The sequence below is a fragment of the Alligator mississippiensis genome, chromosome 10 (assembly GCF_030867095.1).
Source record: "Alligator mississippiensis isolate rAllMis1 chromosome 10, rAllMis1, whole genome shotgun sequence".
Lineage (NCBI taxonomy): Eukaryota > Metazoa > Chordata > Crocodylia > Alligatoridae > Alligator > Alligator mississippiensis.
In genome coordinates this window covers 77015085-77043077 of record NC_081833.1, presented here as the reverse complement: position 1 = coordinate 77043077, position 27993 = coordinate 77015085, and the positions used below count along the sequence as shown (strand labels likewise).

General features: G+C 48.3%; 1 protein-coding gene and 1 long non-coding RNA gene across 3 annotated transcripts in view; one reads left to right on the top strand and one right to left on the bottom strand.

Annotated features, from left to right (window-relative positions):
• The window catches only part of ZFHX3 (zinc finger homeobox 3), an 813079-nt gene that overhangs the window by 280113 nt on the left and 504973 nt on the right, over positions 1-27993 (bottom strand). The gene's annotated exons all lie outside the window — the stretch shown is intronic.
• LOC132243624 (uncharacterized) lies at positions 22689-26812 on the top strand. The gene is made up of 2 exons (XR_009455323.1): positions 22689-23186; positions 24605-26812. It is a non-coding gene; the product is annotated as an uncharacterized LOC132243624 (long non-coding RNA).

The following is a 27993-nucleotide window of genomic DNA, read 5'->3' as shown; positions in this document are numbered from 1 at the left end:
CGGCAGTGGCTAATTACCCTGTCACCCAGTCTTCGTTCTCCGCGGGCCCCACCTCACTCACTGCAGAAAGGACGGGCGCTCGCTCACTCTGCCTGTGCGAAGCGGCTAGGATTCGCTTTGGATTCGGCCGATTCAGGGGACAGCGATTTGATTCGGTGATTCGAATCACCGTCCTGATTCGATTCGGGCGAATCTGATTTGGAGATTGGGCTGCTGCTGAATCTCCGAATCAGCCAGGCCGGGCCCATCCCCTGCCCTTCCCCCAGCCTGGCAATGGCCGCCCCGCCTGCCCCTTGGGGAAAAAACCCCGGCACTCGCCTGGTGCTGCCGGGCGGGGGGCGATCCCCACTGCCCCCCGCTGCATGGGGAGCTCTGCATTAGCCCCTCTATCCCCTCCCCTCGCTCCCCTGCCCCCACTGGGTGCCCCACCCAGGCCAGCTTTGGCCCTTTAAGAAAACAAACAAACTGACCCCCCCCCAGACTCACCGTTCCCGCCAATGTGGGCAATCCCCGCTGCCCCCCACTCCCCTATGCCACGTGGGGGGCTCTGCACGAGCCCCCGAAGTCCGGAGGCCGTGCGGCAGGGGTGAGTCCTGGGGCTTCTCTTGGTTTGTTTTTTTTCTTAAAGGGCTGGAGCTGGCTCGTGTGGGCACCCGTGAGGGGCGGGGGTTTGTGGCAGAGCCCCCCACGCAGCATGGGGCAGTGGGGATCGCCCCCTGCCCGGCAGCATCTGGTGAGCACCGGGGCTGTTCTTTAAAGCACCGGGAACTGGGGCGGGCGGGGGCAGCCATGGGGGGCTGGCAGTGGTCACCCCCATGCTGTGCCCGGCATTGCTCACGCCAGGCCTTGTGGCTGCTGAAGCGAAGGGGCCTCGGTCCGAGGAGTAAGAGTCTCCTTCGGCACCGCAGCCCGAGTTAGCCCCAGAGCAGGTCCTCGCTGCCTGGTCCCGGCAGGGGACCCGGGTTTCGCTCGGGAGGGACGCAGACACGCCGCGGCACGGAGCAGCCGGCACTGAAGCTGGAGGGGAAGTCCTGACTGCCCCACCCGACAGGCCTCTCCTGCAGCGCGGCGGAGCTTCCTCGCGCTTGCGATGCCACCGGTTTTTAGCAGCATCAGCCGAAGTTTGACACACAAGCCACCCCCTCTTCCTTGCCTCTCTCAGGCATCTCCCAAGACTCACAACCACCCCCTTTTCCTTGCATCTCATTCACACTCCTCTCGCAACACCGCTGTCCCTCTGCTTCACCCGTGGCAGGTGTGGGTGCTCTGCGTGTCCTTGTGCGGCAGGGCCGAGGGTGTAGTTTTAGTAAGCGGCTGGACAAGGATTTGTACGGGATGGTTTGGATAGGGACGGTTCTGCCTCCGGCAGGGGTCGGTCCCTCCCAGCCTTGCTGTCTATGAGCCTAGGACCCGAGAGACTCAACTACATCACGTCACGGGGATTCTGGAGCAGACGCGAATGATGCAAAAAGGCGGACCGTGTCCGAGTCCAGAACAAATGAAGACAGAAAACCATTTCCATTTCTTCATTAATGAAATGCAAATGATGCCTTCGGTCCCCCGCAGGAGAATCCAGCGGAGCTTACTGCAGTCTTGTGAACGGTAAGAGAGTCACAGGGATGGGAGAGAGGCACATGCCACACCCTCTCGATTCCTTTTTGTATTTCAATTTTCTCTGGCCGGTGGGGATAATTTTATAGTATCACTCCAGAACATCATCTTTTATACTTTGACAAAATGAAACTGAGTCCTTGGGATTTTTCCACCCATTGCTCTCCTGGCTACTTCACTGCAGTACTATTTCATTACTTATTGATTTTCCAGCACGCTGTCTGCATCGCTGTAATTTACACAAGTTCTGATCGCCCGCAGCAATCCTTAACACCTCCGGGTGAGCGCGCGCAGCTCACTTGGGATACCAAGGGTAGGCAACGAGCGCTCCCGAAAAGATGACAGATCGGTAAACTTGGTAGTCACGGAGGAAATTTGAGTAGCCTAGGGTGCGTAATACACTGAACTATCGAGGTGTGCACGGTACTTAGCTATGTTGAATTAGACCAGCTTTGTATCTCACGACGTATTGCTATATGTAGCCCGTAAGTGCCAGCAAAGGAACGCGGTCGAAAACAAGGCGTTATAATATCCGTCCCCCTGTAGCAGCTGACCGGATACTGGGCTTAGCCCGCTACTGTCGCAGCTAACTAGGATGGTGGTTTTCAACCTGCGGTCTGCAGGGTCCATAGACGATGCCTGTGAAAGAGGACTGTGACCGACCAAAAGTATGTGAACGTCCACACTTACAATTCAACGGGGTCTGCACCTCCGCGCAAGATTTCCAAAAGGGGTCTGCACTTCCACTTGAGATGCTTTAGGGATCCACAAATGAAGAAAGGCTGAAAACCACTGAACTATGATAACCACTAGTCCACAGGCTACATGTTATTGGGGGAAGAGGGTGGATCACAAGAAGTGCACATCAAAAGACCTCTGCTACTCTGTGCTTAGCTGGCTGCTTCCCTCGAGTGCTTGCCGTGTCTACTTGGTTCCCATTTGGGACTCACAAGAGGTAGCTACCATCAACGGCATGTGCTTAGCATGTCTGACGGGTGATGGAAGGACGGCCCTGTCAAATGCATGCCACGTCTTGACGCCTCTGAGGGGGAGCACCGTTGGGTAAATGGACTCCGTGCTGCCTCCCGACTCTGGAACAGGTAGCCTCCTCGAGGAACCTGCAGTCGCTGCCTGTGTCCTGATGAAACGAGCCCTAATCTTTATTGAAAAGTCTAATTCCACTAATTCATAACACCCTCTAATACAACTGGAAATCCAGTTAGGTAATCTGTCTGGGTCAATACTGCCTGACCCTTCATCTATGTAAGCTATAAAAAGCCTGGGGGAATTTGGTCCTATGGATCTAATGAGGGTATTATAGAGGCAAGTGTTACCATCCCGATCTTCAAGCTGTGGATAGCAGTTTCAAGTCCAGAAATGTGTCCCAACCCTCCTCTCTTCTATCACTGGCACTGGAGAATATCCTCTGTACTTCACCCGGCGACGAAGATGACAGAGGTGCTGTTACCCCTTGTTCTTCCCCAGAGCCTCGCGCTGTTAATTGCTCACTTTAGGAGTGACTGGGAGCAAAGGGATGCAGGTGCACCGAGCACCAAGGACGATGTCAGTACTGAGAATATCACCAGTGAATCTGGTACCGAGACAGGGAGCTCAGTGGGACTCGTGCCAGGGTCTTGAGCAGCCCTTGAAGGGGATGAGGTGGCCTTAGGCGAGCGGTACTCCTTCGTCTCCCCTTTCTCCTCGACCTGCAGCTGTTATACTGGTCGTGGAACGTGTCATCCGAGGGCACCAACAAGTTACACCCACCGCTGTGATTTATGAGACTTGCAGCACTTCAAGAAGTGGCTTCTTCTGGCCTGTTACCTGGACCGGCTCCCAGATCTCTGGAGGATCACCTCCATCTCGCTAACAAAACAGTGTACAGCGAGCCACGTCAGGTGTGGAACAGGTTTTAAAGCCAGGAGACTTTGCTTAGCTACAAAGACAGAAGTCGGTATAAGGGAAGTCTTAATAACTAACCAAGAACAAAAGAGTCTTTTCATTTTTTAAAAGGAGAGGAGAACAAATAACCACAAGCTGCCTAATTAACACGAACGTCGGTCAAAACTCTACATACAGAAATGGCAAGCGTCATCGCTAGAAGCTCCTACTGCTCCGACTCGTACCCACAGGTGACGAGAAGGAACGGAGAGACGCCTGGGCTTGCTCCACAGCTTTTGTCCGGGGATGGGGATCACTAGGGAGGGTGTCAGCGCAGCTCGAAGGGCAATGCTGCCCACGAGAACGTGAAACGGAGCAGAAAGGATTGGACTGGAGCGCACAGCGACACTATTTCATGTGTGAAAATCTAACAGGTTTGAAAAAAGGAGCTCCGTTTCCTCCTTGGAAAAAGGCACTGAAGAATATCACGTGTGGATATTAGCATTAATCCACACGTGATATTCTTCAGTGCCTTTTTCCAAGGAGGAAATGGAGCTCCTTTTTTTTTAATCTGTTAGATTACTTACCAATTACTTATCTTTTTTAGGTGTAGCCTTTTGAACCATTTCATACCAATATTATTTAACATCCAATTACGTGCTCTAAAATGTCTTCTAATGTGGAAATAAAAGAGCCACAAAACTCTGAACAAACAAGCCGAAGAAATCTCCACTTTCCCAGGGTGTTTAAATGCTCTCTCTCATCGTGTATGGGAGCCCCAAGTTAATAGCGTTGGTCTAATGATTGAGTTTATGCTAACGTTTTGGAGTCCGTTCTTTCTTTCTTTTTTGCATTATCATATCTGAATGGAGTGGGGAAAATGTTAGCTTTAACTGTCTCGAAGCTGGGTTGTTCTTTCTTCTTCCAGCCGAGTGCCACGTGGCGCACTGTAGCTTGCATGAGCTGCCCTTGAAATGAATCATCAAGCTAGTTTGCTCAAGGAGCGTGCGGTAATATTGCCAACAGGCAATCTAGTTAAACAGTTAATACTCACTCTGAAGCCACAGAAGCAAAGCCAGGAGACTACAGGAGCTTACTGCATTCTTCCAGGTATCAGAAATTAAGGGATATTTGCCACACATCCTTGAGTTGGGAGGGAGAAGCAAGACGTATCACACTTTTTAAAACATCTTGTGGTTTTAGATTCTTAATATATTGTAATGGACTTTGGAAAGACCACTATTGTCTTTCCAGAGGGTGCCTGAGCTGCGCCGGCTTTGCGGGTTATGATAGACGGATGTCCGGTCACGTCCTTCTCTTCCGCCAGGCAGCTCCCCAGCTGGGGTGGAGTAGGATCGGGAAACCATGCTGGGGAACTGGACAGTCCACGTCTCCAGAGTTATGGGGAGGAAGGCCAGTTTTAGTGATGCAGCTCGACAGAGAAGAGGAGCCTGCCAGCTTCCTGGGCCTGAAGGTAGAGGAGGAAGCTCTGGAGACCCAGCCTGGGGAAGGCCCCAGAAAACCGAAGTGCTGGCGAGAGAAAGATCATTGAAGCTGGGTTAGGACGTGGTGGCTCAAGGAAGGGAGGCCTGAGCTACGAGAGTGTAGACAGGTCTGGCTCAGAGCGCCAACCTCAAGAGGAGGATGCCTGTGGTTATTAATCTTCATTATGCAATGCTAAATGTAACATTAAGCTTTTTTTCCCCCTTTAAGGCCTTTTTTTCCATCCTATGCATCTCTCTTAGGGGTAAAGGCTTCCCATTATTTTCCCACATTTTGGAGCAATTCAGTCACATTCAACTTGGCTTAGAAGAAGTTCACAGACAGCTCTGCTCCTACCAACGGGACGGCTCTCCGCATCTACATCAGAAGGGAGTAGGGCGAGGGAAGCTAGTGAGCCCACTACTTGCACACATCGTTTTACGCTGAATGTGCCAGCTAAAGCTGGGGTGTGCCTCTAAGCACCCCTGGGCTAGGCCTGACCAAAATCTCCGCGTGACAAGAAACTTTTCCACTTTGGCAAAGGCGCGGATCTGAAACCTCTCGCTGGCGAGATGCAAGCGTGCAGTCTGGTCCCCTGAGGATTTCTGAGAGGCAGCGCTGTGCTTCCTGGAAGTGCTGCACAAGTACCTGCCAGGCACATCCTTCTTAAAGGGCCTCTGCATCCCAGCACTGAAGAGAAACACCTGCATAAAACTAACTGCAAAAAGCTTTGCTATGTCATGGCAGAGCTCAGACCTAAAATAGCGATGATTTTAAAAAGTTAGGAAAAGCAAACATCAGGGGTTCTACATGGGCTGAACGCGTGTGCTTGGGGTTTTTTCTGTTTCTCTGCTTTTTCTGGCTGTTTAAAGTCATTAGATAGTTACCATAAAATATGCGAGTGTGTGATGAGGCCAAGTTAATGATGTTGTTATGTACTGGCCCACAGCAGTGCGCTCTTCTATGCTGCATCGTACAGCGCAGAGGAACGGGATGATCTTATAAGAACCTTAACTATCACATGGCTTTATGTCGGGGCTTTGGGGGGGTCTTTGGTTTCTTGCATTTTACGCACACACAAATGCGCACACGCACACACGCATGCACACCCCTCCCCCCCAGTTCTTTACAATTTTTTGATTGCACTGAATAGCTTATCAAGGTTGTGTGAATAATGCCAGGAAAAGATACTCTTCTAAAAATCAATACGTTGAAAGTGCTGTTTTAGGGTTGCTGTAGTTGTTGGTTGTGTTTCTGAGTTATTCCTATTGACCTGAGTTCAAAAACAAGGTATTGATTTATAAAGTACCTTCAGTAAATAAATGCACATTCTTTCTGCTAACCCTAATAACCTGTAGCATACAGAGCAGGGTTTCAACTCGGCGTACTACAGCACAGCCCAAAGTGTCAAGAGTTTTCTAAAAGCTGCCAGACTTTTCTGACATAAAGGATAATAGAGATAAAATTTAAGCAAGCAGGGAAATTGGTGGGGCTGCGAGGGGAACTAAAAGGGGCAGGAGAGGAAGCAGGCAGGGGTATAACGTTTCTTAAGGAAGTCCTGTAAAAGGCTCGATTTATATTTCTTGAGTATTTGCAAGCAGCAGACCGGAAAGACTTAGCCAGTGGTATTGAATGTGGTTCACGAAGGAGTTATATAAATTTCTGAGCAGCGAGGATTTACTTTTAAACCTTAATGATACAAGTAAAATGGATCATCTCTGATTGGAGGATGAGGCAGAGATTAATTAAAAAACGCGGGGGAAGCCAGATCCCGGTCCTTTGGCTACAGTGCAGTAACTGTGCAGTGCAGTAAGATGGCATTTCTCAGACTATTACTGCATGTCTTAATCTGCAGCTAGTTAGGACTCAATTGGCTCCCCCTGGAATCGATGGTCAAGTTCCTATCGACTCATCGGTGCAGGAAGAGGCACGCTACGATTTCGCTCGCACAATTGCCATTGCAAAGTTCACGAGGTTAAAGACTGAGATTGATGCTCCAGCCCAAGCAGGGAAGAAGATTCAGAGGCAGACGTGGATCTGCTCCGTCCTCGGAGGCTGTTGCCTTGCGCCTCCGGTTTGGGACTCCTGCCACAAACACGCCGGCCAGCCGGCCCGCGTCCTTTCGCTTCCAACCGCTCTCAGGAAGCAGATTTCCAGCATTTTCTCATTACGTCACGGTGTCACATGGAGCCAGCTGGTATGAAAACACTACAGACAAAGACTGCAGAAGCAGCAGAGAAAGTAAGGGAATATAAAAAGCATAAGGCAACCATATATCAGCAGAGGTCATCGTGTTGCTTCTGAGCCTTCAGACTACCACGCGACGGCCACCTGCGAGCTCCGAATAAAAATATAGCCCCCTCACAATAAGAGTCTTGATTTTCCCCACTATGATACTGTTGTTCTGCTTGAGCAATGTGATTTTTGCTGTTGAATTTCTGCTCTTCATTTGTATTTATCCCACAGTTTTATGGTCGGTTGCAACTTTCCCCCTAGTATTCAGGGGAACTGCAACGGGCTCAATCAGTAAAAGGAAATTAGAGACGAGAAGATTTTGTCTTCATCCAAAAGAGATGTGGTTTTTAATACTTTTTTCTGGCATCGTCTTCCCATTTCATTATTCATCGTGAGCGCTCCTTTTCCCTTTCTTAGTAAGAGCAGCAGTGGGCTGACTCCACCAGATTAAGGTGCCGCGGGTACCGAACTGACTGTCTAATGCGAGACCGGCAAAGAGTCACAGAAATAGCTGCGTTCGTTAGTAAACCCGTATTAGAATAAGGACAAGAAACTATCCCTAAAGCGCCTTCTCTGCTTTGCTGGCCCTTCCCCGGACTTTCGTGTCTTATTTCCTGCTGCAGATCACAAGGCAGAATGGCTGGTCAATCTGAACACATCTACAGGCGCGCTGTAAGACGAAAGCAGGACACTCCCTGACCACGTCTACAACGTGCCCTCCTCTATCTGGTGTCTAGGGCGCTGCGCTGGGTTTCAAGTTCAGAAGTCTGATCTCTTGTTGGTCACGGAAATAACTGTTTCCTTCGTCCAAACAGTTATGCAAACACAATTTTACCTTGAGGACTTTTTTCTAAATATAGAGATCAGTAGATAGTCATTAATTGGAACCTTTTTCAAGAGGAAAAGGTCACGGTGGGTTGTCACTTACTAACGTGGTCCTTGCCGTGTGCCGAGCGAGATACACAATGACAATCACCGCTCGTTAACCAAAAAATCCATGCCTAAACCTTCCAGTTGCACGGTACCCCATCACTTAGCTACCTGCCTGTTCCTGCCTGTTATTTATAAATCACGACATTTTGGACAGCCATGTACTTGGATTTTACATCTTCCAAAAAGAAGATGACGTTCTTCTACAAGATTCAGGTTGATGGTGACGCAGACGCATGCAGCCGTGAACAGTGCAATGCCCCGCGAACTCCGCTCCTGCGCACTGCTCTGCGCTGCCAGCGAGTCCAGCAGGGAAGTCAGCTGGAAGATTTCCAACGGAAAATCTTCCCATCAGATCTGTCCAAAGTGAAATGTTGCACAGGCGTGTGTCAACCTCAACAAATATAACAAACTTGCTTGGTTTTGTGCCAGCTTGCCCACTCACCCCTCCCTTTGCTCCCCCAATCCCTGGCTCCTGCGCACCCCACACTCAAACCACGTTCACAAGAGACACGTGATGACTTATGGCTGCACGTGACTGAATACTTTTTAAACTGCATTTTCTAATAATACTTTCTTCACATTGAGAAAACATCCTTGCAAAGAAATTCTGTTGTTAAATGAAGAATACCATGCTAATTATGCTGCAATTCACAACAAAATACAGACACGTATCGGTCGATTGGCACCTATTTTGATTTCTGGTGCAATGCAACCGTGGCAGGTTTAAAGAGTTATTCCAGCAATGCCGCAACTGCCTCCCTCTGGAGCCGCCAGTATTGACACTGGGACAGTCCCAACACCTTGGGCTTTGTCAGGCTTAGGATTCAAAATTGGATTATCGTGCACAGCAACTTGCTGCTAGAGAGAGATTTGTCTGAATGGGTTTGTCCTTTTCTGATGTCATCAGCCAGGCTCTAAAATGAAAAATGGTTTCAAATTTGTGATAGCTGCATTGTCTTGGGAAGAAAGCCTACAACCTGTGTCAGGATCCCCAACCAGTGTATTGAGGGATCTGGGGTACCTTGAGATCCTTTCGGGGGTGCCTCAGCGTGACACGCACTGTTAGCACGCTTAGGGGTGCAAACACAGTTCACACGACAAACCCAGAGAGGTCAGACAGCAACCCAGAACGACAACCCCACTGTGGCCTGTTGGGAGCTTCCCGAGTTCTTCGCAACAAAAGAATTGATCCAGCATTTTTTTATAGTAAAAAACAGAGTGAAAACTAAACGCTGGCATTTTCTGAGGGGTGCCTCAGTCTCATGTGGGGCGCCTGGAGAACTACCGACCTCGGCATGCGATTGTCAGGTATGCCTGAACCTATCGGCACTGCGCGACATCAAGGAAAAGCAAGCTGCGGCACTGAAACGCAACCAAAACAACACACTAAAGACCTGCAGGTGAATTTAAATACTTTCTGAGCTTGAAGTGAACCGACACCCGCCCATTTGCCACCTTCGGCACTTGCAGACGAGTGACACTGCGATCCCAGGGATGCTGTTACAGATCTGCGGCCCGTTTCATTCTCTTCTGCACTTGGATCGCCCGGTCACTTGGGTTTGCTTGAGAGACAGCGTTGAGAAGCAATCTAGCAGCAGATGGGAGGCAGGAGTTGCTGTGGGCTGACTGAAAAGACCAGCTATGGACACGTGCACATCTCTTACGGACCCGCGCTCTGAGATGCTGACAGCCTTAACTCCCCTCGACCCTGTGGAAGCAGAGAGCCCCGAGCACCCACGAAAACCAGGTCTTTAACCTCTCTCTGGGAAAATCACGGCGGGCACAAGTGGGTGATAATTTCTCCCCTGTAGCTTAGTTTCCATATTTGTACACGGAGGATATCCGATTCTCTCTCCATTTTAAGGAATATTAGATAAAAGACATCAGCACAGTTCTTTGAAATGGGAAGTTTGGGGACACGGCCCTAAGATACTATTTTTATCCTTCACTCATAACTCGTGTTTTCATTCATGTCAAAAGAAATACTAGTGTTACGCACAATGCGGACAAAGGAAAATGCCACGATCAAAAGTCAAATGTATCCACGTGCAACAATCTCTGCACGTTTGCATGAGGGGTTGGTGTGGGAGAGGGGTCGTGAACATAGCTTGGTCAGGGGCTAGCGTGACTCCCAAGCAATTTTAAACAGCTTCATAGGCGTTGCTTTAAGTTGTGTCCATCTGCTAACGGCTCCCATGAGCCATTTCGGTGGCTTGGGTTTGCTGGCACATTCAAGCGATGCTCTTTTTTGCTGGCCACAGCCTTATATGAGGAGTCGAAATACAGAGTTGGCTGCATCACCCGGGGATTCCTCATTCCAAGGAACATTAACACTCACTGGCTTGACCAAGTATATCGTTTCCTTGCACCGATGAACTGATGCAAGATGAATAATTATCTACCTTGTATCCAGATACATTTAGGAACAAAACTTGGATACTTGGGACCATTTCCTTTCCAGTGTCTTGGAGAAATGTTGCCCTTTATTAATCTCTGTGAGAGGTCAGAAAAGTTGTCACGACCAATCTCGGAAGACCGTTTTCCTCCAAGACCACTGCAAAGTTTGGTTGAACAACTGATTCACTGACTGAAGAACTGAAATGCTTTCTATCGGGAGCAGTATGCAATCTTGACCATAAACAAGGGATTAAGCAACTTAGCCAATGCTATAAATTAAAACTGTGACTCCAAGAAAAGCAAATCGATCAAATCATCACCAAAATATGGGCTCCCCATACTTCTGCATCTAGGAAAGACCAGGCATATGTCAAGAGTAGATAAGGAACCCTTCCCAAGGACCAGGGCCAACTCCTCTTTTCTCTCTCTGGTTTTTCATGACAGCTCCTTCTCTCCCTTGCCTCCACCCATTCAAAAAGCAGATGCAAACCGAAATCCCACAGCTGTATTGCACACAATGCACCAAATTCAAACCACATGGTCATGTGGCTGGCAGCTGTTCCCAACGCTACTACTCGCAAGTCCGTGATTGTTCCGCCCGTTCTTTTTACAACGGCAATTCTTGTGCACTCAGCACTCCTAAGGTGAGATCATCTTTTGAGACGCTGGCCTGGAGACGTCACAGGAACGGCGCTAGCCTCCGTTTTAGAAGGGATCTCGGGCTCCTTCACTTTCAAAGGTCTTTCTGTTTTACAGGGACAAGCGAAGCCTGGCGCGAGAAGGCTCAGTATCCGACACGTCGCAGGCTGTGCAACTGCAGCAGCAACGTCTCGTAACCAAATGATAACACCTTCAGGATTCAGACTCCAAAGACTGGATTATCTTATTGCTAGGGCCAGCATTCGCGCTCCCGATGCACGGCCCATTGGAGCGGACGGCAGGCTTCCCTTTACAGACGCTTTCTTACCCTGGACCTGGGCTCTGACGCTACCCCAGACGTTGCATCCCTCTGCAGGGAGGGAGCAAGAGAAGAGTGGCGTTTTCGTGGTAGATTCTGCGCCCGTTTTACTGGTAACAACAATGCTGCCTTCCTTGTGCGGGGAGATACGCCGGCAGTTGGATGAGTGAGGCCTGCAGCCCTCGGACAGATCGATCTTATCGATCCCAGAGGCTCCATGTCATTTCCAGGGGATTTGCTAAAGAAGCTACTTATGTCCCTTTTTCATTTTCACCAACTCATTACCAGCTGCTGCTGCTGCTTTGTGCGTTTCAGCAACACCTGCAGGAATGAAACCTCCCAGCTGGATCCAGCTAATTCTAGTTTAGACATTTTTAATTATGGAAAAGGTAAGACAACATTAAAACAATCAATCAGACCCCCAAATTGAAACTCGGTGGCATCAGCACACGAGGTAGCTCCCCCAGCCCCCCCAGCGCACACCTTTTTTTAAAGGGCAGCCCGCACCAGACGAAGCAACTGATCCCGGGGCTTAACTTTTAAATTAAGACCATTGTAAATTTGGGAACTTGAGAAGAGATAGAGAGGACACCCATAATCCTTTGCAAATGTCAAGTGGCTCTCGATATTGGTTACTTTTCAAAGGTAGCTAGGTTACAATGTACCGTGGTAATGAAAAAGCCCTGTCAGGCCCACTCCATAGGGTTTCAGTCAATATACATAATATTATTGGGCTTTGAAAGGATTAAAGATTGTTTCTCTTACTTCCTCATAAAAAGGTGATCTCTCGCGCTCCGGGCACAGACTACGCCTCCGTGTTTGCAGACGAGCACGGGCCACGTTAGCACCGGGCCGGGGCCGGGATGCCCCTTTCCGTGGCTCCCCCTGGCGGGGGCTTCGTCTGAACTCGGCACACTGGTCTCCTAAAGTTTACGTGGACTTCCCACGGACGCTCCTGAGATTGTCCCGGTCATGAACTGCTGATGTAAAAAAACCCACCTGAATCCCCTCACCCAGCCCCTCCAGAAGCTCATCTCTTTACCAACGCCTGCCACAGGACGTGGGACGATAACAGCTCCCACTTTCGTAGGGATTTATATTTTCCGAGGCGCTCTCAACCTCTGGGAGTTTTGTCTTGGAAAGCGTGCATGATAAAGCCTTCAAACACTGCAAATACAGCATCACTTGTTGAGAAGCCCGAGCTCTTTGCATTAGGAGTTTTGAAGGCCTTGTTTCTTGCAGAGAAAACCCTGATTTTGGGCTCTGCTTGATGCCGTAACTCTAAAAACAAAACTGTTGGGAAGGCTAAGGCTACACTGTGTTTCAATTACTGTTTTAAGATCACATGTTTATATTTTTCTTCCCTAATAACGTTTACTTCCCTTACAAGCTTGTCTTATCCTGTTCTAATATTAACTACTTTCAGAACGAACCTTGTAGCAGTTCGCTTCCCAACTACCTTTTAAATTGGACTGTGGCAGGGTTTTCTCCGAATCTACTTTTTATGATTACATATATAAAAATGGTGGTCAAAACTCTGTTCTTACTTACACTGCTATAACTACGTTCAAGAAAAGGAAATGCTAGCTGTCTCTGCCAGTCCTAGTCTGGGCCCAGCACGTCACCGTTACGCTGTAACGACAGTGGTTTGTAGCATCTGTAACGACGATACGGCATTTAAATACGGTCGTTGCCAGGAATCTTGCATCCTATCAACTTGGTATCCCGAGATCGGCAAAATAAAACTGCTATTTCTGGAATTAGGACTGAAAATATCACTGCTTGTTGAATGATGCTATTATTGGAATAATAAATTAATATAATTATCATAACGATGCATTATATTTTAAAACTTATCATCCAAATACTGCTGGTTTTCTCATTATTTTTATTACTTGACAATAGACCAAGACAACGAGTAAATCAGAACGTCTAGATATAAATAAGGGAGAAGGCAATATTGTCAGTCCAGATGAGTGAAACGTTACAGGCAAAAAATGTCTGTGTCTTTCGTCAGAAATGAAAAAGTAATTCCACAATCTTTTGGTGCAAAGACCACGATTCAAAGTACCTACTAAAGCACCATGTTCACCTGCATTTTTCTGGGCAGCAAAACACATGTTGTGGCCTTTACTGTGGAGATCCAGATTGCAAGTAACCTGGAATAATATACATTTCCGATTCATAACGAGGTGGAGACAATGGGAAGAGAAACCACTGGAAACGTCCCATTTCCAAATACCGCATCTTCTTGTATATAGTACACCCCAGGGTATATAATACACACCTGATTTCTGAAAGGTGGAACAAAGGAAAATAGACTTTTCTGGCATTGTGGCCGTGTAGGACAGGGACAGATTTATCCTCCCCCTCAGTTGACTCAGCTTCCCAACCTGCTGCTGAATACTGGTCTCTGCGGGTGGGTCTGTGGTTTTGAAAAAAGCTAAAGAGCCTCCAAAGCTGTGAAATAGGAGAGGAGAGACCAGGAGCAGCTGGCAGATTGCCCCAAGAAAGATGTGCTCGATCAGCGGAGCACCAAGATCATTAAAAAGGACACAATCGTTAACACTTCCGGAGTGAAGAACAATGAGTCATTAAGTCAACTGACTCCCTCAGCTGCTCGAACGCGATAGCTGCTGCAGCGCGGCGCAGGAATCAAAGCAGGTGCTTCTACCCTGGGCAGAAAGTCAGTGTCTCACGCCGGCACGTCCCAAGAACCAATTCCTAGCACATGCGCTTACCCAAATTTCAAGCCAACACGTCTAATCCTGCCCCCTTGCAAAACCAACTCAAGTCAAAGTAAAGATTCCCAGTGAAGTCAATGCAGTTGTTATTAAGCTCTAGGTGCCAGAGATTTGTTTTAAACAGAAAACCCTTATATGCCATGATTTTTAGCATTAAAATAAAAGTCTTCCTATTCAAATATGATCATTTCAGACTCCAAAGCTAGCAATTTTATTAAAAGAGATAAATACACTGATTGTAAAAATCAGTTTCAGATATAATTCGGGGGACCAATTCTGCCCTTAGTGAAATCAATGGGAAAACTTTCATTGACTTTGATCATGCGAGATAAAGACTCTTACCATTATTTTGTCCCTTTTGAAAGTAGCTCACTGGGAGTGTATAAAGAAATTGATTCCCAGGTAGTTTTGCTTAGGTCAACATGAAATTTTGTGTAACAAAGAAAACTAAAATATGTTAAGAAATAAAAGTGTTTAAGTTCTCTCCTGAGATGCATCTGCTTTGCACTCCATTGCCAGAGAGGCCGGATGTAAACACTGGGACAGCCGGCGCAGGAGAACCACGCCAGGCTACGGGGGGACGGAGCTGGGATGATAACAGCAGCTATGGGATAGCAGGCCCGCCCCTGACACGGCCGCCCCAGCCCCTTTCGAACTGACACTACTCTCTCAAAATACATCTACGAGATCTGTCCATTTTAAGCATGATTTTGACAGCTCTACACTGTCATCAAAACTAAATCAAATCCACCCAAAAGATCAGAGCTGGTTTCGAAAGTTTAAGAGAAATGGGACAAAGAAGTGGGCAGATATTTAATTTTCCATTTAAGTTGTTTTTTCTCCTGTTCTATAAATATTCTGCTTCTCTTATTGTAAGCCTTGCTAGGAAGAGTGGCATATATATTGAATGAAGGAATAAATAAATAAATAAGATAGCTTGCTGGTTCAGTGTATCAGATGACTTAATTTCTAGAATATTATCTTAGCTTGCAGAGCACAACTTCAAAATGCTTAACCTAGGACCACTGGAAATTGGGGCTGGAAGGGACCCCGTGAGCAAATTGCTTGTGTGGCCTCCCCAGCGCTCGGCAGAGCGGAAGAGTCACTCCCCCGGATTCACAGGCGACTCCTGTTAATACGACCCAGCATGCTGTTGGCTTTTTTCTTGTTTTGCAAATACCGTAAAAGAACACGCTGTAGATTCATATTCAGCTTATGGTCCACTATAGCCCCCAGGTCCTTCTCTGCAGTACTGCAGCTTAACCAATCATTCCCCAGTCCGTAATTGTGCATGCAATTATTTCATCCCGAGGGCAAGATTTTGCACTTGTCCTTGCTGAATTTCATCTGATGGATTTCAGCCCATTTCTCCAGTCTATCCAGGTCATTCTCGATCCAAGCCCTGCCCTCCAGAGTGTCTGCAGCTCTATCCAACTGGATGTCATCTGCAAATCTGCTAAGTGTGCGCTCGATCCCATCATCCAAATCGGTCATAAAGACATTACACAATACCGGCCCAAGGACCGGCCCCTGGAGAACCCCTTGCGAAACCTCCTCCAAACAAGACAGAGAGCCGTCGATGACTACTCATCGAGCACAACGAGCCAACAAAAACTTACAGGCTTTCTGTTGGTCTTGGAAAGATGCGATACCCTAGAATCATTCTAAGTAAGGGCAGAGAAAAGTTTCCGGCAGAATTTGAAGCTACAAGTCCCCGCAGAAATCTTAACTTCCTATGGCCTTCATGAGGGTATTTAATGCCCCGTGAACCCAGCACAGCACTCAAAGGGCTACCTGACCTTGTGCAAATGACTCCACGGGCTCTACAAGGAAGGATCCATATAGAGAGGGAGAGAGCCAGCTGGGTTAAAAGGAGACCGACTAATCCAGGGCTCGCTGAACACCAGGCTACACTGGAGGGGAGGGGAAGGCAGACTACACTGCAATGAAAAGTGGCCAGGACACCTTACCTTAAGAAATGAACTTTGAATGCCTCCCTCGCCACTGTAGTTTTCTTCTTCCCTGTCGAAAAGAGCCCCAGGACGTAGGAGAGCTGCGGCCCTGGAGACCCAGGGAGGCGAGATCTATCGCTGCCGTCTGCGGACACCGCAGGGACTTAAGTCACGGAGAAAGTCTTAAACGTTTTTTAAAAAGTAAGGAACTTTCGCACCAAAAAAAGCAAGAAGAAAAGGCGGAGGAAGAAGCAAAAGCTTGCCTGGACCAGGGCTAACATTTATAGATGTTATAATCTATATGACATCTATCAATTAAGTGCTTTCTTTTTTTAATTCAAACGTTTATGCATTTTTCAGAAATCTACAGTATTCTCTTAAGAATTTCTCATTAATTGGTTGATAGATCTTTACAACTTTAATTTCAGATGTCTTTTTTTTTTTTTTTTTGAGAAAGTCCCAATTTCAGTCCCAGTTGATGCAGTTAAAAGCTTTTCTAGGCAGCCTTGGGGCGCTGAGGTAGCAGGTGAGTTAGAAATCAGTTAACTGCTACCTGGGAGATTCCTCCTTGCATTGCCACTAAACAGCTCTGCACACATGGTACCTTTTAACTAAGGATGGATTTTTAAGAGATTGAAAAAAAAAAGGGTCGCACGTACACCTCGTGCTGGGAACAGCGAGACAAAAGGCAGGGAGGTGTCTTTCAGTCCTTGTACGATTAAGGCAGAGTTTGCCAATAAAATGTTCTGGTTGCCAAAGTCCACGGGACACTGCATGATGGTAAAGTCATTTATCACATATATTTAAAGTTGAATTTGCCGATATTTTATGGTATTGGATATTATTTCTATTAACATTTTATGCTGAAATTACAGAATGATTCGTGAGTACTGAATTTTTGATTGCTTTTACACTTGCTGGGACACTATTAAAGTTGATTTACGTTAATAGCACTGTAAGAAGATATTAACAATGAAATTTCCAAAAGCACTTAGCATCCCATAATTGGAGTTAAATGACAAAAAAAATGAGGGGATAATATAGTAAAGAGAGAGACAGAATTTTTTGACAATATTCCCTTTAACCTGTTTTTTCAAAGGAATTCATGAAGGACTGATTTATAAAAGAATAAAATCATCAACCGGGATGGAGAATATGGGTCAAGGTGAAGGATTCAAGGCACGTCTCCCTAACTATCAAAGACATAATGGAGATCTGAGAGGGGAAATGTTGATTTTGTGCATCTCCTGGCCACCTACCCACCCACCCAAACAACCACCTCAAACTGGGGCGCTTACAGATGGGGAGTAGCCATGACAGGCGATGCAGGATGATGCCAACGAACAGAAATACAGGGATTAGAAAATAAAGTAAAACTAAATGAATGTGTCTGTTTTCCTAAGCAAAGCACCAAGTCCTGCAGGAATACGGCCAGGAGAAAAATGGATCACTTGTGTCACAAGCAAAAAGTGCACAAGAGCAATCAGCGGGAACGCTGCCCGCCTGCTTCGTCAGCTGGGCTCGTTACCGACCGTTCGTTTCTGTTCGGCCGCCACCATGCAGCACGCATGGCTGTAAGGCACAGACTTGACTTCAGCGGGTGCGTCTACACGAGACGCTGAACGCGCAGTACAATTAGTCCGCTGTGCATTAACGTCACCTAAACGGAGTGTGCTAGCGCTACTGTGCAGTCAAACCAGTTACTGTGCATTTAGTTAGTACCTGTTACAGGTGCTACATTTAATGTGCAGTAACTACGGTGCATTAATGCGCGTGTAGACGTGCCCAGAGAGGCTGTGCTGTTTTAAACCACCTAAACATGTGGCCTGCAAACTTTTCCTTGTACTGCAACAAATGAGGTGATCCCTTGAAAACAGAACGTGCTTTATATAACGAAAGCGAACAAGAGTCTGTTCCACGTGCCGACTTTGGTACAAGGACTGAGGTGAAGCCCCGCAGTATACTGGAGAATATTTGCACCTGCAAGGTCTGGCCTCCTCCTGCTTACCCACTCCAGTCAGCACTTACACATTACCCCATCCCAACAGGGGTAAGGTCTCAACAAGCTTCACCAATTAGCTCTTGGTGTCTAAAACCACCCTAAGGAAAAGAAACAGGAGAGAGTGTGATGGATGCATTCAATTTCCCCATATAAAATCTCTTTAAAAATTGAATAGTTTCCATCCTGCCTCTTCAAGTATGTTTGCACGTCTGAATATTCACTCTACGAAAAACAGTTTCGATAAATAAAATGGATTCCGTGCTATCCGGTAGGCTTGGTCCTTGTGAAGGCTCGGCTGCCCGTACGACAGCCAAGGACCTGTTTTTAAGACGGCATGTGGACAGTAGTTAGCTGACAAATAACATTTCCATTCTGGTTTATCCCACATAATCCCAGAAATACACCTAGGTTTTCAAAACAGAATTCTGAAAACAAGTCATTTCTGAAATCTTGTACTGAAATTGTAAAGGCATTTCCAATAAAAACCCAAGTAAATAAATACACGAGCTGTTTCCTCTCCAAATGCTGAGCTGTTTGCTATTTTCAACACGGTTCATGAAAGCGGTCCGCTCGGCCAATCGGACACCGCGAGGACGAGGACGAGGACGAGGACGGCGCGAGGCGCTGCAGGACAGCCCCGACCAAAGCCCCCAACTCAAAACAAAACACGTGATACAACACAAGGGACTCTGAAAGAAATTAAATAAACGACTTATTTAACTTGCTCCCCCCCAAATTGAAATAACTTCATATGTGATAAAATCCCATTTTTCAGTGACAAACGCAGAAGGCAAAGCCGCACGACACTTTAGGGACTCACTGGGTCAGGCTGGCACATGCTTGCGGAGGCAACCAATGTAGGTTGTTGCCAAAAATGTGTATGCCTCTCTGAACCAGTTAGTCTCTAAGGTACCTCCTTGCCCTGTCTGATTTCAGACATCTAACTACCCCCTCTACTAAGCGAATAAAAGTACTGCTGAGATTGTTTTAAGTAGCTCCACTGAAGAGAAATAACAGAAAACGTTTGTGGAAAGGAGGATGAAGGTCTTTGTTCTTTTCTCTATTCAACAGCAGTGGAATACAAGCCAAAGGTTTGCCCCAAAAACTCCATAAAACCTCAGTAATGGCATCATTCGATGTCCTGCTAAGAAGTGGGCACAGCATGCCACATCGGCAACTACATACATCGAACTAACGCCCGGTCCTGTTCAGCTGGAAACAAGGGAGAGGCACAAGCAGCGAGCAAGAAGAGCCGCACCAGGCTGGTGCTAAGCTGGGAGCGCGACAACGTGACAGAAGCCGGGTACTCTGACTTCCGGCCAAATTTAACCCAGGTTTCCACAGGGATTTATAAATTAATTGATTTTAAAGCCAGAAAGAGCCATTATGATCATCTAGGCTAAGAATTTCACCCAGTAATTGCTGCATCAGGATCCTGCTTTACGTTTGAAATGGGCCAAACTTTTTCGTCGCTAGGGCAAGATCTTGGCTGAACATGTTTTCATACATTTCACGCAATACCTGCGTCCAGACAGAACTATATTTTCTTACGCATGATGCTAATAGACCAGAATAAATTAATCAGGGTTGATGTCCTAGGTGTTCCAATACACAGGGATTTTTGATGAGGATCTTGATTTTGAAATTGATATTTTACCAAATTAAGTTTTAAAATGTATATTTGCGGGGCTTACTAAGCCAGAGCTATTTTAAAAAAAAGATATTTGTATGACCTAATAGAAACCTAATAAGAACAGATCTGAGAGATGAATGGATGGAGGAATACATCGATGGAAAGACTGATGACTAAATTAAAAACTGAGAGGAAGATGGATAATATAGATGAATGGTTAAATCGACACGTGATTGAATAAAAAAAGAGAGATCAGACAAAGGAATAGAGTCACAGCTCAGCAGATGATGGATAGATATATACACAGACATATAGTTTTAATAAATATAGAGATAAATATATAGACATATGGATAGTTGAATAAATAGTTGATACAGAGGTGAACAGATAGATTGAGATGAATGGATAGATACTGTAGGTTAATGAAGGAATAGAGAAATATAGATATCGGTGAGGGTAAGCAGAGATATCCAAAGTATACCTAAACCCTGTGTTCATCTGGCTCTCCTTATTCCCTATACCCAACTCGCTTTAGCATCATTTCAGACAATGGTATGCGATAGCCCCAGGAAATCAAGATCAGAAACGGCCTCTCAAGAAGCAGCGTTTCTGGAAGTGATGCTATGGCATCAGCAAGCCACCGTTTCTGGGGCAGAAGTATCGTTTGCAGGAAAGCTATCTTCAACGTGACCAAACTTCTGGCGAAAAGTGAGCGGGGGAAGAAGCCACTCAGCGCGTCCAGCAACGCTGCACAGCACGCCCCGGCCAGCGCCCATCTCCCCGCACCTCGCCGAGGAGGCCTGCAACGTCTTCAACCCCCCCAAGAGCCCGGTTCTTCTCGCATCACGTTTGCACCTGCCCTGAAGCGCAAGAAGAAACACCGGGAGGAGTTTCCCAGCCAGGCCACAGACGCTCGGTTCCTGATTTCCTCCCAGGTCTCCGGGCAGTTGCCGCCTGCTCCCGTTTGCCCTACTGAAGCGCGCGCCCGCCCCACCTGTCTGCCTGCTCCTCCCCTAGCCCAGCCGCAGGTGGGGTGGCCTTTGGGCACGACGCCGCTGGCCCGGGGAACCTCGCTCCCTTTCTTGCCTCCTCTTTAGTTCTGATATTCACGTGCACCTTCCTTTGCAAACCTGTGCTGGAGGCCCACAGCTGTAATTAATCCGTGTCACGGGGAAGATGTAGTGTCGGTAGAATTTATGACTGGCTCTGAGCCGCCGTGATGAGCAGGGGCTCCTCAGCCCCTTGTGATATAAATGCCTCTGCTAATTGGATTGCTGGAGCTAATCAGAAGCCAGAGAAAGAATAAAAAAAATCAGCCTCCCTCCTGCTGGTGCCGGCTGATAAAGCGGACAGCTCCTCTCCGGAAAGGAGACGCTGGAATTGAATCCTCACATGGAGGTCTCACTCAAGATTGCTATCTCAAAGGTTACTCAAACTTCTGTCATGAGACCAGGAGCCGTGTGAATGCGAAGGGAAGGAAGCAATGGGAGGGAGGAATGTAATCATCCAGGGAAGATTTTATTACCAATCAAAACGGGGGCGAGGAGAGAGGTGGGGGAGGTGTGAAGGGAAAATGCCGTACCAACAAGCTGCCTGGAGCTAGAGGTTGTTAGATAAATCACGGTGCTCCCGACCAGGGCACTTTTTGCAAATGACACCAAACCGGCACGCGCGGCCGAGGAAGCGAGCGTCAGCGCCGCTGCAACGGCGACCTGATTCAGCAAGGCAGGCACCACCGCACGAGCGGGTGTGTGCAGTGGCATGGGGGGGATTAAAGAGACATCCCTTGCTCCCAGCCTCCAGGTTTTCTGCCCACCTTAAAAAAGTTTAAAGGCTCGGTGGCCCTGAGAGCGCAGCGGTCAATACGCCAGGCTGGGCCGTGCCGTCTCGCAGACAGACGGACAGGCGCGGGTGGGGAAAGGAGGAGGAGAACGCCCCAAGCAAAGAGCAAAGCCTACGAAATTCAGCTGGGCGCTGCCAGACCTTGCCCGAGACCCGCTGGGCGCAGAAATGCTGCCAGTGCCGCAGGCAGGACGTGGGCTCCACGAGAGGAGTGGCGCCTTCTCCCGTGTCTCACGGACGACGCGTTTCTCCGCACGTTTGGTTTCCCTGCACGTTATTCACTTCTTAGTTACAGGGGTCGGCTCAGCTGAGCCGGACAGATGTGGGAACACATCCGGTCCCACGGTTCAAATCGGGGTCCGGCTGCACGAAATAAAGTTGTCCGCAACTTCCCCGCTCCGGGACATAAGTCTACAACGGCTGGGTCTTGCACGCGTTTAATATCCCGGCATTTCTTATCGTCTTTTCCTCTTTCTTTTGCTCAAGTACAGAGATGGGAAGGTTAATCCTCAGCGATCGTGATCAGACAGCCCCACCTCTTTATATAATACCTCTCTGTTTCAAACCCCCTTTTTGGCCACGGGATAAAAAATAACCTTGTGTTTATGCAAATGCACAAGTAGCGTGTGATGATGGAAACAAAACAGTGCTGGCCTGCAGCCAAGGCATGGCACTGATGGGGGCCTCTCAGCCGTTCGCTCTCGATTCTTCACAGAAAGCAGCTGTAGAGAAACGAAAATCCCGAGCACCCCCTGCACACCCGCCCGCGTGCGCACACATTCCAGTGCCCGTCACCTCGGCGTCGGCGAGCCTCGGGATCCGAACACGGTTCTGCCTCCAGCCGCCGCTCGACTCGCACCGTCGTCCCCCACGAGCCTCCCTGTCCCCCGGTCCGGATTCCCTTTCAGGAATTTACAAACATTTTCCGCAGATCAATATCTGTATTGATTATTCATTGTGAGCGAGTCGTGTGTCTTTGGTGATCCAACCTGGCAGAGGGAGCAGCCAAAGGCTGCTGCAGTAAAAAAAAATAACAGGAGGCGAGAGGGACCTGGCTCATGCTGGGTTTGCTGCTGCTGGCAACACAGAGATGGATGGAGAGGAGAAAAGAAAGGAAAAGGACAGGCAGGAAAAGGCAAGGAGAGCGGAGGGAGCCGAAGAGAGACAGCAACAGCAAGGAAGACCAAGTCACGGCTGGAAAACTGGTTCCGGGGCACGCTGGTGCTCGGGGAAATTCCCAGCCTTGTGCTCGCCGTTACGTACACGGATGCAGTGGACTTCTAGCTCGGGGAGTGAAAAGTGACTCACAGTTTTGGTATCTGCTACGTAAGAGCATTGGGGGGATTCCTTGGCTCGCTGACAGGAAAGGAAGAAAGCAGCAGCAGTGAGGTAAAACACGATCCTTCCTCCTGCCTTCCTGGGAATATGCAGCCGCCCGGGCTGACTTGAGCAGCTCGCTGCTTCTTTATGGTATGCAAAAAGGAGCATAATTAAAAGGGCCAGCAACATTTGCAAAGTGAGTAAACACCAAGCCTTTCAAAATGCGCTCTCCAGCTAATGAGAAGCTGTAATTTCTGAGACTTAAAAGGCAGAAGGCAGTGATGGGACTCAGTGGTGAGAGAGAGAGGGAGAGTATGCATGTGTGCGCGTGGATGTGAGAGGGGATCAGCTAATTGCTAGTGATGTTTAAAAAAGAGATTACAAGAAAAGACAGTGAAATGATGACAGGAAAACATCTTGGACCAGAGCCAACCCCCCCAACGACAAGCAAATCTGTAGGTGCGGAGCCAGCGCCGGTTGCTGCCGTTGGGGACGTGGCGAGGCATCTCCCGGTGCGCGGGCTGCGGGTGGAATACACCTTGGCACCCGGGGACGGAGCCACGCAGCAGCGTGCAGACGGACAGGGACGGAGCTGGAAAAGCCTTTTATGCATTTCATTGGAGCCTCATCTTTGCTCACACCTGATTTAGTCTATTCAAGCAACGTCCAAAACCTGCTGAACAAAAGTAGAAGCTGATGATTCTTCACTTGTTTCTTGGGAACTGCTGCGACACTGCAGAGAGATAAGGAAAAGGGAGGTTTGGGTAATTATATTCTCCGTAGATCGGTGATCCAGAACACAGAGCAGGTTATCATCTGTGCCACCTGGACTTGATCACTCCCACTGGTTCTGGATTTAAGCCCTTTCTTAATTCTGGGGACCCTAACAGGACAGGAGCTGCATGTGGAAAGCTGGCAACCCCTGAAATACTGGTAGCCGGTTTTCTTCCCGGGTCTGCGTTTGCATTTCTGCACTAAGGGCACAGAGCTCCAGGCTGCTTCTCAGCTGCTGAGCTGGGAGCGTGGGTGCGGGGAACGAATCTTGTGGGGATTTTGCAGACAGAGGCGTCTGCAGGTGACACTTCTGTTTCGGATTGCAAGCTCCGCGCTGCTTCATTACTGCTGAATTTTGGCCCTTACGCTCCGAGCTCCTTCAGCAGAAGAAATACAGTGTGCAAGCGAGAGCCTTCGGGGACAGAGAGGAAGAGGAATGAACCAATCACAGAGGCATTTTTCACGTTTCATTTTTTTGCAGCATTTGCCAAAAGCTGTTTGGATGGTACATCGCGTGTGGCTGGGACGCGGGGAGCGCGCGAGCGCGGCAGGAGCAGAGCGAGTGTTTGGGTATTTATGTGATTCATGCGCAGAACGGTGAATGCTGCACAGCAGACACCCGTTCCTGCGCGCCGCGGCTCCGGAGACCCCGCGCAGACCTGATCTGAATCTTAAATGCAGAGGACTAAATTAGCATACTAACCAAGTCATGTCAACCCCAGGCAATCAGCAAATGGCCATCTCTTCTCCGAGGCTGGCGCAGCAGAGCCTGCCAGATACGTAGCCCCGTCCTTTGTCAGATCTCTTTTTTTCTATTTGTATTTTGTTTCTGTTTTTCAGTCAAAGCCTGGAAATTCATTAATGAGAAGGGAAGGTAGAGCTTCACGGAGCGGTCATGAAAACGAACGGTCTCTTTAAACACGGGGATAGCCAAAGGAGGGGACTTACAGTACTGGGACCAGAAAAAAGAAAGAAGAGAAAAAGCTGACAGCCTGGGAAACGTCTGGACGCCCGCGTCCGTTCTGGCAGTCGCCCGAGTACGACTGTGCCGTGCGCATGACAATGTCGCGGTAACACCGTCCTATAAAACACAGAAGGGGATGTCGAAATACAGCGAGGAGGGAAACGCTCGATTGTTCCTGCTCTAGCTGCTGTGAATGCCATTATCTTCATCACCACTCTTCCTCCTCTTCTATTTTTAATTAGAAATAAGTTTTAGCTGCTGCAAATGTCCAACGATTCTCCCTAAATCATCCGGTCACATGCACAGCTTGCCTTTGGTTTTGAAATAAGCATTCATCTTGTGCACAAAACGGTCAGGGCATCCCCTGAAGGAAGGAAATGCTTTTATGTTGATCGATGCTGAGCACCAGGTGAAGGCAGGGCTCCCATACCGATGGGTGCATCGGCGCCGGGGAGCGGGCACGGCCACAGCCACGGTGCCGGCCCCGACTCAGTGCTACGTGCAGCAACATTTCTCTCGTGCCCCTTTTATTTTTCAAATAAATAATCCCACGATTCCCCCCCTGGAAACTGCCACGTTGTGAAAGAGGAGAAGCAGGCTCCATCCCTGCACGGCCTTTTATAATAAGTAGGGGCAAACCCAGACATAATCCCTGAAACCAGTGATGGTTTATTGGAGGGGGGGAGGATGAGACGGTCAAAGAGGCAAGGCCTATATTTCTGCTAGGACAGGGGTTCGTACAAGACACCAATGCACAGGAGGAAGCAGTCGGCCCCAAGCTGCCCTTGTCCGTCTGTCCCTGCCTCAGGCTCGCGTCTCTCTAGCGCGCGGACCGTTTGGTCAGCCCAGCGATGCCCCCGACGCTCACATCCGAGTGAAGGAATCCGATAGCGCATCTCCCAAAACGCCGCCGTTGCACGAACCTCGCAACGTCAAAGTAACCCCAATACATTACATGGCAAGGAAGCAGGGATGTTTGGGAGGGTGAGAAAGAAAATGTGTCCATTTCCCAGAAAAAGCCACAGCATTTGGCTGACTTTCAGAGCCCCGATTAGATGCTGTCCCACGTCGCTATTGGCAAGGCTGGCTCGTACGAGGGAACGCCGATGCGAGCATCTGAGACGCCCCGCTGCTATGAATCGGTGTAAGCCCACTGGAACAACGTCCTCCTACACAGGCTGAGGATCTGTGTTTGAAACGTGTTTTAAGTACCTGAAACTTTAAGAGAAGCGAGGATTTCTGTGGGTGAGGTCTTTTATCGGACCAGCTCTGAATTAGTTAGTCTGTAAGGGCCTTCTCAGCTACACATAGATAAGCTTTCGGGTACACGGTACTCGTGCTTCAGGTCTCTGGGAAGGAAGCTGACATAGCGGAGCTAAGTAGCTAGATTTTTAAATGTTTTATCTACACATTAATTGGCACATTATGATTTCCCAGAGACAAAGAAAAATATCTCAGGTTGAAGAAAAATTCAGGTTGCTAACAGCTGTCTACGCACCTGTGCACCTTCCGAGTCTAAGGGGATGCACTTATATCTTACAAAAAGTCCCCCTAAAACAGCAACCCCCCCTTTTATTATTTCATGACTAGTCTGGACAGTGTGGAAAAGGCTTTATTTAGTATTGTCCCACCTGCTTCAGACGTTTCGTTACAGACCTAAAGGTTACTGAGTTTCCTGCGGCCTCCACAAGTGTCCTGTACCATTTGCCACGATATACTTTGTAAGGCTACGCAGATCCGAGATGCCAACAGATATCACTATGTCTGTCTCAGCTGCCGTGTGCTCCAAGGTAGTCCCTTTGTCTCACCGCCTTCTTCAGTAGTGGAAAAAATGGTAAAAAGTTCCTTGCAACAGGTATCAATTATACACCACTGCCGGTAGACCCTGACGTTGGTTAAACACCGAAATAAAATATAAGAATGCAGTTTTGGTGTGTGTTGTGGCCATTATCAAACCAGAGGGTAATATTTTGTTTGAGATGTTCATCTTCTTGTTTAATCCTAGCTGATGAATGGCCAAGCCAGGCTGCAAGTAAAACCTATCATCATGTAAAAAAAATAAAATAAAATCCTCCGGGTCTTTTTCTTGCTGTCGTCAAGATTTGGGAATAGGAATATTTGCCTTAGTGGGACAAAATCTTTTATTATATTGCCTGAACTAGATTCAGCCCTGGTTATTTGGGCTTTTTGGGCTCAAGGCTGCCCGGACGAGCTGGCTGCGCGACCGCTCGTCTTCCAGGGATCCGGCAAGGGACTACAACCGTCCCAAGGGCAGGGGATGCTGGCGGGAAGAGACGGGAGCCAGGTTTGTCCAAGAGCAAGCTGCTTCAGAGCATTTCTGTCGTCAGGGCTTTTCCGGAGAGTCCCAACCGCAAATAAAGGCAGTTCTTGTCTTGGTGGCCCCTCTGAGCAGAAGTAGCAATGCAAACAACGGCTGCCCTCCGAGAAAGACGATGAATCTCCCCTGAGCGCAGCAGTTGTCACCGAGCCGGGCAGGAAGGGGGTCATTCAAGGCGAACGAGGCCCTGCATTTGTAACCTCTGCTGCTAGCGTGGCTGCGAGAAAGCAGGAACGCAGCATCTGAACGGAGCGCGTCCTCCGAGTGAACCGCGGCGCGCCGATGTAGGGTCCGCGCTTCCTTCTGGGCAGCAGAGCTAGTCCATGAGCAGTGACATTTCTCTCTCCCACCGCTTTCCTTCTCCTGCACCATGGACATCTCGTGATGCCTCCCGCCCCCCGTGCAAAACCCCAAACAAGGCCTTCTGTGAAACTTCAGTGAAAGGATGAGCCCCAACCCGCCCAATTTACGAAACCTTACAATTGCATACATTGCTAACAAAGCTACCTTGTGCTCTTCGTCTCTTTGCTCTTGCTTTAGGAATGCTTATTACTCTCCAAAAACAAGGTAATGATTATATTTCTATATAACAACATATTGGACGAGTCCAGCAGGAAACAGGCACAGAGGATTTCCTCCTTTCTTGAAGGAAAGAAGGAATCACTTTAAGCCTTCATCCAAGAGCAAATGTTTTAGATCCAAGGGGAAAGCAGATGCAGCCAGAAACCAACATTACCCGCGTACAACTGGAACCCAGTCGTTTATTGTGGCCTCAGCTGCTGCTGGATCTACAGAAACCTACTTTGTTTTTTCCTACTTGTATTTGGTGAGGAGGCTATGTCCACTCTTGTTGGACATCACCATCAGCCCCAGTCTTCTGTGACCTCTGGACTGGGTTACAGCAAGGGGAGCCACATCGAGCTATAC